Source organism: Ailuropoda melanoleuca, chromosome 2, assembly GCF_002007445.2.
Source record: "Ailuropoda melanoleuca isolate Jingjing chromosome 2, ASM200744v2, whole genome shotgun sequence".
In the NCBI taxonomy this organism is placed as follows: Eukaryota; Metazoa; Chordata; class Mammalia; order Carnivora; family Ursidae; genus Ailuropoda; species Ailuropoda melanoleuca.
In genome coordinates this window covers 199536023-199551700 of record NC_048219.1, presented here as the reverse complement: position 1 = coordinate 199551700, position 15678 = coordinate 199536023, and positions in this window count along the sequence as shown.

The window sequence follows — 15678 nt, the reverse complement described above, 5'->3', positions numbered from 1 at the left end:
CCGGGCGTCTCGGGCCACCGCGGCCGGCGGCGCCCCCCCACCCCGCGGCCACCCGCCCCTTGTCCTTCCGCCACCGGGCGCCTACCTCACGCCGACTTGGAGGCCACCCGGAGGCCATCCCACGGCCAGCGGGCGCCCACCTTACGGCCACCACCGCCCTCTCGCCCCCACCCCGCGGCCACCCTGCGCTCCATTGATTCGGGCTGGCACCGCCAATTTCTAGACAGTGTGTTCTGGAAACGTACGCTCTTGGGTCAGTTGTCCTCTTGTATTTGCTGTGACTTTTGTGCTGTTTTGATGGCAAGGGAGCCTGCCTTGATCTGGCTGAGCAAATGCGAGTTGTACCTCGAGGACTGACACGCGCTCTGCCACCGGCACGGTCCTCGCGGTCGCACGGAGAGGTGGCCCTGCCGCGCTGCGGGGCGTCCCTGGCAGGCGGCCTCGCAGCATCCTGCGCTGGAGCAGGGCGAGGCCCGCTCTTCAGCCGGAGGCTCGCCCTGCCACTGCCACTCGTGGACGGGGCCCTCTTCGTCACTTCTTGCTTGGACGCCGAGGTAGGGAGAGGGCTCTGCCTTCCCACTGGCCTGGCTCCCTTCCTGAGGGCTTCTGGAATTCAGCCTGATTCAGCGAGTCCCTGGAAAGCCTCCTCGCAGATACTTCTGTTTTAGGTTACAGGGAGTTAGGTTTTAGAGACTCCGATGGCGTTTGTTACCTGTAGTTTTATTGGAAGTTCACAGTTGTTTGTTCTCTTAAGCTGTCACAATCTAACAAAAGAACTGGTAATACATTGTTTTAGACGTCAGCCACCATGCTTTCTTGAGAGTTTTCTTCAGAGCCTGTGTCCCAGAAGTTTTGATACTGCTTTCAAAAAACCAGGCAAGGCACTGCAGAGAAGGCTGCCCTTGGCATTCACAGTGGTCTTCGCTGCTATGGGGCAAAGGACATGGGAATCGGGGTCTTGGGGAAATGGGTTCACAAAGCATTGAGGAAGTGTAGAAGGTCACAGAACTTCCTGGGGAGTTAGTATCCGTCTTGGTCCTGGTTCTGGCACACAGTGGCCACAGGTGGGTTAGATGACCTCAAGTGGAGCAGATAGCCCTCGGGAATAACCACCCCACCCCTGGGTAGAGTTTCCTCCCAGTTTCCTAAATAGAGATCTTGTTTAAATGACAAGAAATGATTACTAAGTATCTTATTCAGTATTCTTCAGGAGCTGGTTTTTTGCTCCTGGCAGAGGGACTATAGCAGGAACACGGGACTGCACCTTTTGAGTCTGACCTACTCTTAGAGTCTATCTCACATCCTCAGCTGCTTGAGTCACAGCTCAGGCTGGGCTCAGGCACTGTCTGGGATGCTCTTCTGGCTTCTTGCTCCCCTCTCTGCTGGCCAGCGCTAGAGCTGGCTTCTGAGCAAGGGGACCAACCACCCGTGTTAGCACCTGACCTGTATCGGGGGCACACCAGAAGGGTTGTTCAGCTGTGTGTTTCTAGCAGCTATTTCCAGGGCTTCCTGAAGCCTTTCCTGTTGTTGGATGCCGTCCTGTGCGATCTCCTACAGGGCATTTACCGCAGCCCGTGAGGAGTTACCTTCATTCTCTACCTGCCCTACCGATTGTACGTGCCTTAAGGGTAGACAGCAAGCCCATCATCTTTCTATCTCACGCTTACTTCCAAGTAGAACGTGTTCCTTAAATTTTAACTAAAATTTTAAATGGGTGAAGTCAGTACAGGATTGGGTGTTTTGCCTTAATGGTTGATAAATTTGGAAGGAGACATGTAGTTATTTTTTTCTAATTCTGTTGTCATTTTTCCTGCAGATTCCCCCTAAAGGACTCAAAACGTCTGATCCAGTGGTTGAAAGCTGTTCAGAGGGATAACTGGACCCCCACAAAGTATTCTTTCCTCTGTAGTGAACACTTCACCAAAGACAGCTTCTCCAAAAGGCTGGAGGACCAGCACCGTCTGCTCAAGCCCACGGCGGTGCCCTCCATCTTCCACCTGCCCGAGAAGAAGAGGGGCACTGGCGGTCATGGCCGCACAAGGAGAAAGGTCGCAAGAAAGGCCTCGGGGGGCCTGAGGGGACACGCGAGCGGGGCGGACGGGAAAGGGGCCACAGGCTCATCATCGTCCTCGGGTGAAAACCTGATGGCCAAGCCGGGGTCCCGAAAGGTGAAGCAAGCTGCACCGCAGGGTGAAACTGCACGCGGGGCCTCCCAGGAAGACACCAGTCAGGAGTGCACGCGGCAGGCCCCGGAAGAGACTCCAGGCGACAGTCTGGGCACCGCCATGGCGGGCAGTCAGGGAGAAGCAGACGCGTCTGCTGTGGATGCCGGTGGTGAGAGCGCCGCTGCCGCCCCCGACGGCTGCCTGGTAGATAAGAGCGGCATTTCCATGGATGACTTTACCCCGCCAGGGACCGGGGCTTGCAAGTTTATTGGCTCACTTCATTCTTACAGTTTCTCCTCCAAACACACTCGAGAGAAGGCATCTGTCCCCCGAGAGCCTGTTGACCGAAAGAGGCTGAAGAGAGACGTGGAGCCCGGCTGCAGCGGGACCAGCCTGGGGCCCGACAAGGGCTTGGCCCAGAGCCCCCCGAGTTCGTCACTCACAGCGACGCCTCAGAAGCCCTCCCAGAGCCCCTCTGCCCCTCCGACAGACGTCACCCCGAAGCCAGCAGCAGAAGCTGTGCAGAGTGAGCACAGCGACGCCAGCCCCATGTCCATCAACGAGGTCATCCTGTCGGCGTCGGGGGCCTGCAAGCTCATCGACTCGCTGCACTCCTACTGCTTCTCCTCCCGACAGAACAAGAGCCAGGTGTGCTGCCTGCGGGAGCAGGTGGAGAAGAAAAACGGCGAGCTGAAGAGCCTGCGGCAGAGGGTCAGCCGCTCCGACAGCCAGGTGCGCAAGCTGCAGGAGAAGCTGGACGAGCTGAGGAGAGCGAGCTTCCCCTACCTGAGCAGCCTGCTGCCCTTCAGCCGTGGTCAGTACCAGAGCCTCGCGCTCCCACAGCGCCCGCTCGTTGTGAGGGGGTCCGGGCCGCGTGGCTGACGCTCCCTGAGCACTTTTGTGTGTTGCGAGCGCCCAGCTGTCTTGGGAGGAGGCTCTAATAGTAGCTGTACTTTGTAGAGAGGGAGCCCGGTTGGACGCTTACTTCGCTGCAGGGCACTCGAGGGCCGTCTGTAGCTATAAGGGTTTAGCCCATGAGAAGGGAGGCGTTTCTCGTCCGCTGGGAGAGCCCCAGCTACTCACTGCCTGGTCTCCCGCTGGAACAGGAGAGCCCGCTTCTGCCGCACACCTCACACAGAGCTCAGTTCCAGCCGAGTTCACGTGTCGTTGCAGAATAAAGTAGACACAGTGAACGAGTAGAAGACAGCAGGAGACTCTTAAAATCACGGGGAGTCTCTTGCATTTGTGTTTTAATGAATATCCTTAAAGTTACGTCATTTTGGACATTAGTCATTTCTTTAAATCTTTAAGGATCTCTTTAAGTAGAATATATTCGTTTTGTAAAAGTTAAAATACTACAGGAATACATGGGCTAAGAAGTGGTGGGATTTCCCAGTTCTCACCTCCCACCTTTTGGTCCTTGTTAAAATTTCCCGTATGGTCTCTTAGGTTATTTTCTATGCTTTTACACACGTCTCTGTACCCACACTGGTAGGTTGGATATATATTTTATATGTTTATTGGCTATGTTTCTGCTTTTCGTCTTATTACTTGGTATTTGTAAAAACTGCTTTCTAGATATTCCTTGCATTTTGAGTGTAGTATCTTTTACCTGCTGTGTATCCATGGAAGATGTTTTCCTGCTTATTGTTCATTTAATCTGGGTCAATATTTGTCTTCCTGGATATAATGAACACTGGCAGGGGGAAGGCTGTCAGTGTGACAGGCTGTTTAGGACCCCCTGGACCCCAGAGCAATAACTATTAGCACAAGCAAAAACACAGACCCTCCGTGTGTATTTCCACATGCACGCTGGGGAAGAACAGCTCCAGCGGAAGACCACCTGTGTACTGGTCTCCTGTCCTTTTAAAGCTGGTCTTGTCGTTTCTCATAGCTAGTAGTACTTTGGTACCTTTTTCTGTTCTTCTCGGTCAGACTTCCCCAGGTCTGTCACGATTACAGGTCTTTCCAAACAACTAAGCCTTCAGTCCATCGAGCAAGGCTTGCATTGCTGTTTCCACTTCATTAATCCTGGCTTCTTTCTACTTTTCTCCAGTTTTATCTTGTTCTGGCTCCTGGAGGGAAGTGCTTAGCTTCTGTGTGTGCGGTCTGTCTTTCCTGATACCTAACCTCGAAGGTGTTTCCCTTCCTCCATGTCCCCACGAGGATTTGTCTCTCGCTGCTCTAGTTGCCGTTCATTTCGGAACAGTTGTCAGTGAGGCTTTATTCCGTCTTTGAGTGATTTAGAAAGGCTTGGAAGTTTTTCAAGTGGATGGGTTCAGGGAGGGGAGCCAATTTTTTGTAATTTTTTTTTTCTAGTCCTGTCAGTGGTAGACAGGACTCAGCGCTCTCAAGATCAGTGTGCTCTAATCCCCTTCACCTGTTTCACCCATGTGTCTCTCCCCCCACCTCTTTTTTGTGATTATTTTTAAACTTTATTGCTTTAACGTCCAGTGATTTGGTCACACAAAGCTCCTTTGGGGGCTCTTTCTTGGGACTTCCTTGTGGCTTACTACTCAGCTTTTTTCCTCGGAGGCTTCATTGTGGTTTGAGAAGAATGTATCCGTCCCAGGAGTTGGTTACATTGTTGCTTGGGTCTAGCTTCTGAGTCAACAGATGTGTTCCCTGACTTCCTGAATCCCTGATCCCTGAGAGAGCGGGGAGGTCTGGGTTCTTTCACATGTCTCCCCGCCCTGTGTTAGACGCTCAGGTGTTCCCGACGGTTATCAACACAGAGCACCCCTTTTTTGTCCCAGTTTAAGTGTTACTTCTCTCTTTATTTTACAAACTTTTTTATATCCCTTTATTTTTTAGCTATTATTTTAACCCAATTTGCAGGTCTTCATTTTTTTATAGAGCAATTTAATCCCTTTACCTGTGATTGTTGATAAGTTGGAATCTGTGCCTGCTGTTTTATGTTTTGTTAGGTTTTCTTGTTTCTTTCTCTGTTCTTCTAGTGGGTGTCATTCAGCTTTTGACAGTAATCATTGAAGCTCATCTCTCTGTAACACTTAGAGCTGATCTGCTGCTGTGCTCCACACCCCCAGCTCCCCCCCTTCACTCCCCTGGCCAGAACTGTGTGATCTTGGTTCCCTATTCCCAGCTTTCCCATCGCAGCCATAATTAGATGTAAGTACACATCTGATTGGTTACTTAACTCACCACCATTTATTGTATCCAAATGTTTCTTTCTTTTGGGGAATATTTAGTGGTAGTTTTGGAACTCATAGCACAGTAAAATTTTGAGAGGAATTGCGTTTGAGACGCCCCTTAGGTGCTGATGCCCGGGAGCCAGCACCTATCCTCTTAAAGTTTCGTGTGTTTTGTTGGCCGTGTCTCGATGAGGTCAGGGGCAGTTAAAGCCATGGGATTGAATGAGGTTTCCTGGAGACGCTATAGCTGGGGAAGGGGTCGGGGCCCAGCCTAGGAGCAGGCCATGTTTGCGGAGAGGCAGTGGAAGAGGGCCCAGGAGGGGAGAGTGGAAGGAGGAGTGTGGGGTCATGGCATCTGGAGGGGGAGTGAGGGTTGCTCATCGGGGTTGGTTCTAGCTCTGGTCAGAACGAAGAGAGGCCTGGACTCGGCCACATGGGGTCACTGGTGATCACGTTCTCCTTGGAGCAGTGGGAATGCCCTGGGTCCAGAGTGGGTGAAGGCAGGGCAGGGGTGAGGCACGATAAGAGGTTTAGCCATGAAGGAGTGGACAGTGGACAGTAACCAAAGGGGAACATGGCTTCAGGGGAGAGTTTATTTGTAAAGTGGAGACAAGCAAGCAGCTGTCTGTGGTGCTGGTGGGTGGGATGGAGGGGAGTGCTGAGGGCCCGGAAGGAGTGTGCTGGGGCCCTAAGGAGGTGCCTGGAGAGGGGCCTGGTGGACAGGGTGTACTTGTGCCTCTGCCTCTGTGCCCCCGGAGGATGGGGCTTGTTACTGGCTGAGTGTGGAATGGAGGAGAGGGTGCAAGAGATGTTAGGGAGTGGCAGTGGGAAGGGTGGGGAGGGAGAGTGGCTTCCCTGGCTTGGTCTGCAAGAGCTTCCTGGAGCCCCTGGTCTTCCGTTTCAGTGGTTCCCAGTGTTATCATGAATTTTTTGGTCAATGAAGGAAACTTTTTAGGGATTTTATGTCGAAGGAGCTATTCATGTGTTTATTCGGTCCATTCTCTTTAGCCCATCCTTTATTTTTGGACAGATTCTGTGCAACAGAGCAGCTGGGCCAGGGCCTACAGGTTCTAGGTACAGAGGTTTGCCCTGCAGAAAGCTGGTTCTGACCGGCCTTCTCATGGGGTGCTCACAGGGAGGAGTTTGCCCTCCTCCTACCACGGTTTATTTATTTGCTGCCTGACCGCGCATGCTAGCCCACCTGTTAGCCCAGCCTTCACTCCCTCAAGCTGGGAACCAAAACAGATACATGGTTACTAAGGAAGTCCTTTGTGCATATTAAGGTGTACTGTCTTGTACTGGGGTTTTGATAAATGGGTAAGTTCAGTATTCTCACGTACCTACCATTGCCCTACAAATCCCTGTGCTCCGTGGAGTCCCCTCTTCCCTTCCAAGCCCTGGCACCACTTATCTTTCTAGTGTTTCTGTCGTTTGCCGTTTCCAGAATGTCTTGTAGGTGGAATATACGGAATACACTGGAATAGATGGAATTGAGGTGCAGAGCTTTCAGGTTGGCTTCTCTCACTTAAGCTATGTGTATATAGTGAAGGTTCCTGTCTGTCTTTTTGTGGCTTGGTGGCTCATTGTTTTACCTTTTTTTCTTTTTTTTTTTTTTTTTTTTTTTTTTGTTTTACATTGAGTCAAAATATACAGAACAGGGGCGCCTGGGTGGCTCAGTCGTTAAGCGTCTGCCTTCAGCTCAGGGTGTGATCCCAGAGTCCTGGGATTGAGCCCCACATCAGGCTCCTCCGCTGGGAGCCTGCTTCTTCCTCTCTCACTCCCCCTGCCTGTGTTCCCTCCCTTGCTGGCTGTCTCTCTGTCAAATAAATAAATAAAATCTTTAATATATATGTATATACAGAACAAAAAAACCTTACCGTCATAACCATTTTTAGGTGTAGAGTTCAGTCGTATTAAGTACATTCAGACGGTTGTGCAGCCGTCACCACTATCTATCCCCATAACTCGTGCTAAGTCTGGAACGCGATACCTTTTTTTTTTTAAGATTTTATTTTATTTGACAGAGAGAGAGACAGTGAGAGAGAGAACACAAGCAGGGGGAGTGGGAGAGGAAGAAGCAGGCTCCCCACTGAGCAGGGAGCCCGATGCAGGAATCCCAGGACCCTGGGATCATGACCTGAGCCGAAGGCGCTTAACCGACTGAGCCACCCAGGCACCCCTGAAACTCAATACCTGTTAAACGGTAACTCTCCTGTCTCCCTTCCCCTCAGCCCTTGGCAGTTACCATTCTACTTTCTTCACAGTGATCTGGACGACTGTGAGTGGCTTGTGTAAGAGGAATCATACTTGTATTTGTCCTTTTGTCACTGGCTTATTGCACTTAGCATAACGTCCTTAAGCTGTAGTATGTTGCAGAATTGGCTTCCTTTTTAAGGCTGAATCAGCTTACCCCATCCTGTGAATGGACTCCACCTTGCTCACCTATTCATCTGTCAGCAGGTAGGGTTTGTGTCGCCATCTCAGCTGTCGGGAGTAATGCTGCTGTGAACAAGTCCTCTTCAAGACCTTCCTTTCAGTTGTTGTGCGTGTACACCGGACGTGGAAATTGCTGGATCATGTGGTAATTCTGTGTTTGGTTCCTTTGAGGATTCCCATGCTGTTTTCCACGCCAACTGCACCATCTTAACGTTCCCGCCAACAGTGCACGGGCTCCATCTACGTCCTCAGCAACCCTAGCTGTTTGCTGACTGCTTGATCCCAGGCATCCCTGTGGGTGTGAGGTGCTATCTCATTGTGGTTCTGATTAGCGGTTCCCTAATGATCAGGGATGTTGAGCATCTTTTCATGCGCTTATTGGCCATTTGTGTGTCTTTGGAGAAAAGTCTCAATTGTCCGATTTTGAGTTGTGTTCTTCCTGTTCCCACTACTGAATTTTAGGACTTCTCTGTCTCTTGTGGACATCAATCTGATCAGAAACGGGCTATGTAGGGGCGCCTGGGTGGCACAGCGGTTAAGCGTCTGCCTTCAGCTCAGGGCGTGATCCCGGCGTTATGGGATCGAGCCCCACATCAGGCTCCTCTGCTATGAGCCTGCTTCTTCCTCTCCCACTCCCCCTGCTTGTGTTCCCTCTCTCGCTGGCTGTCTCTATTTCTGTCGAATAAATAAATAAAATCTTTAAAAAAAAAAAAAAAAAGAAACGGGCTATGTAAATATTTCTCCCATTCTGTGGGGTACTGTTTTATTCTGTGGGTAGTGCCTTTTGATGTACAAATTTTTAAAATTTTCATGAAATCAGATTTGTCTCTTTTTTTTCTTGTATTACCTGTGCCCTTATTGTCATATCCGGGAAATCATTGCCCAGTCTGCGGCTGTGAAGCTTTTGTGCTATTTTCTTCTAAAAGTTTTACTGTTTTAGGTCTTATGGTTCAGTTCTTGATCTTGAGTAAATTTTATAGATGCTGTTAGGTAAGGATCCAGTTTTATTCTTTTGCATGTGGATGTCCAGTTTTCCAGCACCGTATGTTGAAAACATTGTCCTTTCTCCATTGAATGGTCGCGGCTCCCTTGTCAAAAATCAGTTGGCCATATATATACAAGGGTTCATCTCTGGGCTCTGTCTGTTCTGTTCCAGTGTTTTATGTGTCTGTGCTTATGCCAACACCACACTGTTTTTATTACCACAGCTTTGTAGGGAGTTGTGAAATCCGGAAGTGTGAGTCCTCTAGCTTTGTTCTTCAGGATCGTTTTGGCTGTTCTGGGGCCCTTGAGAGTCCATGTGAATTTTTAAGTGGGTTTTTCTATTTCTACAAACGATGTTAATTGAGATTTTGATAGGAATTGCGTTATATCTGTAAATTGCTTTGGGTAGTATCAACACTTGAACAGTATCAAGCCTTGATAAACATAAGATGTGTTTCCATTTATTTGTGTTTATGTGGATGTCCAGTTGTTCCAGCACCATCTGTCGAGAAGACTGTCTTTTCTCCATTGAGTTGCCTTTGCTCCTTTGTAAGGCATCAGTGCGTGAATTAGTGGATCTATTTCTGGACTCTCGTGTTGTGTCGGTCTGTGTAACTACTGCTTCGTCAGTACCGTGCTGTGTTGGTTCCTGGAGCTCAGCTTTTAGTAAGTCTTGAAATAGAGAGGATTGTGAGTTTTCCAGCTTTATTATTTTCCACGAATATTGTGTTGGCTGTTCTGGGTCTTTTGCCTCTCCATATAAACTTCAGAATCGGTTGGTTGATTTCCAGGAAATGGCCTGTTGGGATTTTTACCTTGGAATTGTGTTGAGTCTATAGATGAGCTTGGGAAGGATTGACGTCCCGACAGTGTTGGGTCTTTGGTGCATCAACATGGAATATCCATCCATTTATTTAGATCTTTTATTTTCATCAGAGTTTCATATTCCGATTGTTTCTTCCTGGTGTATGAGAGAGCAATTGACTTTTGTATGTTACCTTGTATTCTGCAACCTTGCTGTCATTGCGCATTAATTCCAGGAGTTTTTTTTTTATCAATTCTCTGGGGTTTTCTACATGGATAGTCATATAATCTGCAAACAAAGATGGTTTTCTTTTTTCTGTCCCAATCTGTATACCTTTTATTTCCTTTTTTATTACATCAAGTAGGATTTCCAGCACATTGTTGACTTCGAATGGTGCTGATCTTAGTAGGAGAGCTTTTGAGATTCTCACCGTTGAGTATGATGTTAGCTGTAAGGTTTAATCAGTGATGTTCTTTATTAAGTTAGGAAGTTCCCTTTTATTCCTAATTTATTAAGAGTTTTTATCAGGAATGGGTGTTGGATTTTGTCGAACACTCTGTCTGCATTTATTAAGGTCGTTATGTGGTGATGTTTCTTATAGCCTTTTGGTATGGTGACTTACTTTAACTGATGGTAGAGTGCTGATCCAGCCTTGCGTACCTGGAATAAACCCGCAGTCGTGGTACATGATTCACTTTCTTACGTTTTTGGATTCCATTTGCTAAATGCTTGTTAAGGATTTTTACATCTGTGTTCATGATATTTGTCTGTAGTTTCCTTTCTTTTTTTTTTTTTTTAAAGATTTTATTTTATTTATTTATGTGGCAGAGAGACAGCCAGCGAGAGAGGGAACACAGCAGGGGAGTGGGAGAGGAAGAAGCAGGCTCCCAGCAGAGGAGCCCGATGTGGGACTCGATCCCATAACGCCGGGATCACACCCTGAGCCAAAGGCAGACACTTAACGACTGCGCTACCCAGGCGCCCCTGCAGTTTCCTTTCTTATAATGTCTTTGTCTGGTTTTGGTGTTAGGGCAATGCACATCTCATTAGCAAGTATTCCCTCTGCTTCTAACTTCTACAAGGGACTGTAGAGAATTGGTATAACTTCTTCCTTAAGTCTTTGGTATAGTTCATTGATAAACCCATCCAGGCCTGGTGCTTTTTGTTTTGGAAGGTTATTAATTATTGATTTGATTTCTTGAGGTATATGGGCCTATTCAGATTATTAGTTCTGTGTGAGTTTTGGTAGTATATGTCTTTCAAGGGATTGGTCCATTTCATCAAATCTGTGGGCATAGTGTTGTTCGTAGAACCCCCTGACTGACCTTCTAATGGCCGCAGGATTTGTAGTGATGGCTCTCTTTTATTTATAATATTGGTATTTTTTGTCCTGTTTTTCTTTCTCTGTTCTTAGTTAACTGGACTAGATGTTTATCAACATTACTGATCTTTTAAAAAACCTTTGATGTTGACTTTTTTGTTTATTGTCTTTATTGTTTGCAATTTCATTGGTTTCTGCTCTAATTTTATTTTTTCTTCTGTTTGCTTTCAACTTAATTGCTCTTCTTTTTCTACTTTCCTACAGCGACAAGTTAGATCATTGATTTGATTTGATTTGATTTTTAAAGATTTTATTTATTTATTCGACAGAGATAGAGACAGCCAGCGAGAGAGGGAACACAAGCAGGGGGAGTGGGAGAGGAAGAAGCAGGCTCATAGTGGAAGAGCCTGATGTGGGGCTCGATCCCATAATGCCAGGATCACGCCCTGAGCCGAAGGCAGATGCTTAACCGCTGTGCCACCCAGGCGCCCCTAGATCATTGATTTTAGGTATTTTTTTAATATACTCATTCAGTGCTGTTAAATGTTCCTCTAAACATTGCTTTTACTGCACCCCACAGAATTTGATAAGGTGTATTTTTCATTCTATTTAGTTCAAATAATGTTTTATTTATCTTGACCCACTTGTTATTTGGAAGTGTCTCATTTAATCTACAAATGTCTGGGGATTTTCAACTATCTTGCTGTTACTGACTTCCAGTTTAATTCCGTTGTGGTCTCAGAGCATATTTTGTGTGATTTCTAGTCTGTTGTTAGTTTGGGTTCTCCAGAGAAACAGAACCGGTAGGATATATGTATGTATGTATACACACACACATACACACACACACACACAACCAGAGATTTATCATAGGAATTGGCCCGCATGGTTACGAATAGCAGGATGGAGTACCAGAAAAGCTGGGGGCATCATTTAGTCCCTGTCTAAAGGCCTGAGATTGTCAGGGGGGGTGAGGGGATGGGGTGTAAGTCCCAGTCTGAGTCTGACAGAGTCTGAAGACAGGAGCACTGCTGTCCCAGGACTGATAGCCACCCAGCTCAACCAGAGAAATTCACCCTTCCTCTGCCTTTTTGTTCTAGTTAGGCCTTCAGTGCCCACCCACAGAGGGGAGGGCCCTCTGCTTTATCCATTCACCAGTTCACATGCTTCTGGAGTCTCCCTCACAGACGCACCTAAGAGTAATGTTTTACCAGCTCTCTGCACATCTTTTAGCTCCCTCAAGTGGACGTGTGACGTTACCCATCACAGCAGCTCATAGACATCAGTTACATCCAGGTGACTGATGACGCAGCTGAGTTCAGCCAAGTCCTTCCTGATTTTCTGCTGCTGGATGTGTCCATTCCTGACAGAGGAGTGTTGAAGTCTCCAGCCGTACAGTGGATTTGTCTATTACAGTTACAGTCCTGTCAGTCTTTGTCTCACATATGTAGACATCAAGGATTCTCGTGTCTTCTTGGAGTATTGACACCTTTGTTATTATGTAATGCTCCTCTTTACCACTGGTAATTTTTCTGGTCCTAATGTCTGCTTGTCTGAAGTTAATATAGCTCTTCCAGCTCTCTCTTGATTTGTGATGAATCTTTGTCCCTCTACTTTAGATCTGTGTCTTTATATTTGAAGTGGGTTTCTTATAGATGACATATAGTTGGGTCTTTTCCTTCAGTCTACTCTGACAGCCTCCATCTCTTAATTGGCATACTTGGACCATTCGCATTTAAAGTGCTTATTGCTACAGGTGGACTAATATCTCTCGTGTCCGGAACTACGTTCTGTTGGCTTCTGTGTCGTCCTCTCCTTTTCTGCTTTCTCTGGTTTGGATAGAGCATTTTGTGTGATCTCTCCCTTCCTTAGCAGACTGATTTTACTTCTTGCAGCAACTTGTTTGTGGGTGCCCTGGAGTCTTGACATTGGCAGTGCCTCTGCGTCCACTGGCCGATGGTGCTGCTTCCCCAGTAGTGCCGGTGCCTTGGAGTGGGCATCCCTGTTTCTCCCTTCATCTCCTTTGTACATGTGCTGTAATCACACGATCATTAATCTGAACAAACATTGATCTGTTGGGTCAGTTCAGAATAAGAGAGAGGGGCGCCCACCTGGCGCAGTTGGTTGGGCATCCGCTCAATTTTAGCTCGGGTTGTGATCTCAGGGTCGTGGGATCAAGCCTGCATTGGGCTCTGCTCAGTGCACAGTCTGCTTCAGACTCTCTGTCCCTCCCCCCGCCCTCCCCCGCGCTCTTCTCTTTCTCTCTCAAATAAAAAAATCTTGAAGAAGAAGAAAAAGAGAAAAGATTTTATTTTACCTGCACGTGTTCCTTCTCCAGCATTCCTTCTCTGTCTGCAGAGTCAGGTTTCCGGCCTACATCATCCTCCTTCTTCCTGAAGAACTTCTAATATTTCTTACAGGGTATGTAATTCCCTCTGTTTTTATTAAAAAAAAGTCTTTAGTTCCTCTTTACTTTTGAAGGGCAGTTTCTTTCTTTTTTTTTTAAGTTTTTGTTTTAATTTTCATTTCATTTTTTATTTCAAGTTTCCTTTGAATTCTAGTCAGCATGCAGTGTTGTGTTTGAAGGACTGTCTCCTGGGTGTAGAATTCTGCTCTTGTTTGCGTACATGAGCTGCCCACCATGATTCTTACCCATTTTGTTTTATGGGTAAGAATTGTTCCTCTGGCTTCTTTCAAGACTCTCCATCTTTGGTTTTGGACGGTTTGAATATGAAATGCCTAGATGTAGATTTTTGGGTGTTTATTGTGCTTCGTGTTGTCTGGGTTTCCTGGATCTGTGCTTTGCTGTCTGACATTAATTCTGAAAACTTCTCAGCTGTTACTTCACATGTCTTCTTTCTGTCGTGTCCATTATGGGTGCATCTCCCTTTTATAATTGTCCCCTAGTCCTCCAACATTCTGTGCGTGCTGCTCTTGGCATCGGAGTGGGGGGAGTTTCTTCTGAATACCGTCAAGTTCACCGGCTCTCTCCTCGACCTGATGCACCCCGGGCTTCACTTCTGTTGCAGTGGCTCTCGTGTGCAGCCTTTCCTTTGGGTTCTTCCTCAGCGAGCTTTCCTCCTACAGAGCTCCTCTGTTCATGCATGTTGTGAGCCTTTTCCGTTAGAACCCTTAGATGAATCAGATCTTTTAAATTCCGAGTCCGAGGATTCCAGAACCACTGCCTCATCTGCGTCAGGTTCTGACGTCGTCTCTTCAGATTGCGTTTTTTTCTGGCCTTTTAGCATGGCTTGTAGAGTTTTTGAAAGGTGGACATGGTATTAACAGGTAATAGAAGTGGAGCTAAACAGGCCTTTAGCTCGCGGTATCAGTTGGCCTGCCTGGCAGTTGGGTCGTGTCTAGTCTCTAGTGTGGTTGTGGTGGCTTCAAATTCCTCTCCAGTCTTTACTGTTTGTCTCAGGACTCCCTCCCAGTGGGTGCACCTGCGGCTTTTTCTGCTCCGACCCTCTTACCTGCTGGAGACCTCAGGAGTGGCATTGGGGAGAGGGATGCTCTGCAGTGTCAGGGTTGAGGTTCAGCCTTGTGTGGCCTCTGTTTCTGGGCTGAGTCCTGCCTGAGTGAGAAGGGAAGGCTGGAAGGGTTTGTGGGGAAAGCCCTGCCCCCAGGCGAATAAAGCCCAGGTGAGATCTTCTTCCCTGCAGCCTCCGTTCCTGTTGGAGAGTGCTCTGACCTTAGTCCAGAACTGCTCCTTCCCCTCCCACTGCAGAGACATGGGATTTTTTTCTTGGCTTTTCAGGGTGAGAACTTGTTGGCTTCCTAGAAGTCAGACCCATGGAACCGTGGGGCCCCCAGGAGACTGTCTGTCATGCTCGTCTGCGCTCAGCTCCAGCCTCTTGCCCAGTTACCATCTGTGTTCCCTATCAGCCTGCGTCTACTCCTGGCAAGCATGTCCTCCAAGTTCTGGGAGACCTGGGATCTCACTTCTCTAATGGGTCCAAGCAGAGTCACTGAGTTTCAGTTTGTTCCATGTTTTTCTTGTTGTAAGGACAAGAGTTAGGGCTTCTAAGGTCTTTACAAGTCAGAGTTGAACCTTGAAGCCCCCGCCCCTGTTATTAATGTGGTTATTGTTAATATGTAGGAAAGCTACCAATTTTAATAACTAACCATTCTTCAAAATCACTTATTCTAATAGTTTTTCAGTGGAGACTTTTGAGTTAACTAGGTAATCAACCATAACTTTTGCAAATTAAAATTATTGGGTCTCCTTTTATGTCTTTTGTATTTTACAGAAATATATGCTCTACTTCCTGTCATTACCTTTCCTCCTGTGTGCACACACTCTTTCCCATTTCATGGGTAATAAAGCGAGGGCCTTAATATCACTTTAAAAGAACACCCTCCCCTGGTGTGCCATGCAAGTGGGATGCAAACTGATCATGATGCCAGGACAGTGTCTGCACCGCCTGGGACAGCCAGCGCGGCCTGGGCTCTCTCTCCCTGTTGTGTCGGGCACTGTTGTCACTAGCACAAAGCAGTGTGAGGGTGGGAGGTGCCAGGAAGCAGTCTGTCCAGTGAGTGTGTCTGCTCCCTTCCTGTCGTTGGGGTCCTGGGCCCGCCTGCTGACACCTTTGCCAGGAGACTGCTCTGTCCCCGAGCATGCACTCTCAGAGCCAAGATAAGTGGGCCACTAGCCCTCTAGGGCACAGATAGAAGGGGGCAGGATTTTCCAGAGTGACTATTCCAGAAACAGCTTGCTGTGTGCCTGGCTCCGCCCGCTTCCCCTTGACACAGATCAGTTCCCTTCGTGGTCCCTGTGGAAGCAGCAGAGGGCGGAAACCCCCCTCCTCCCTCCCT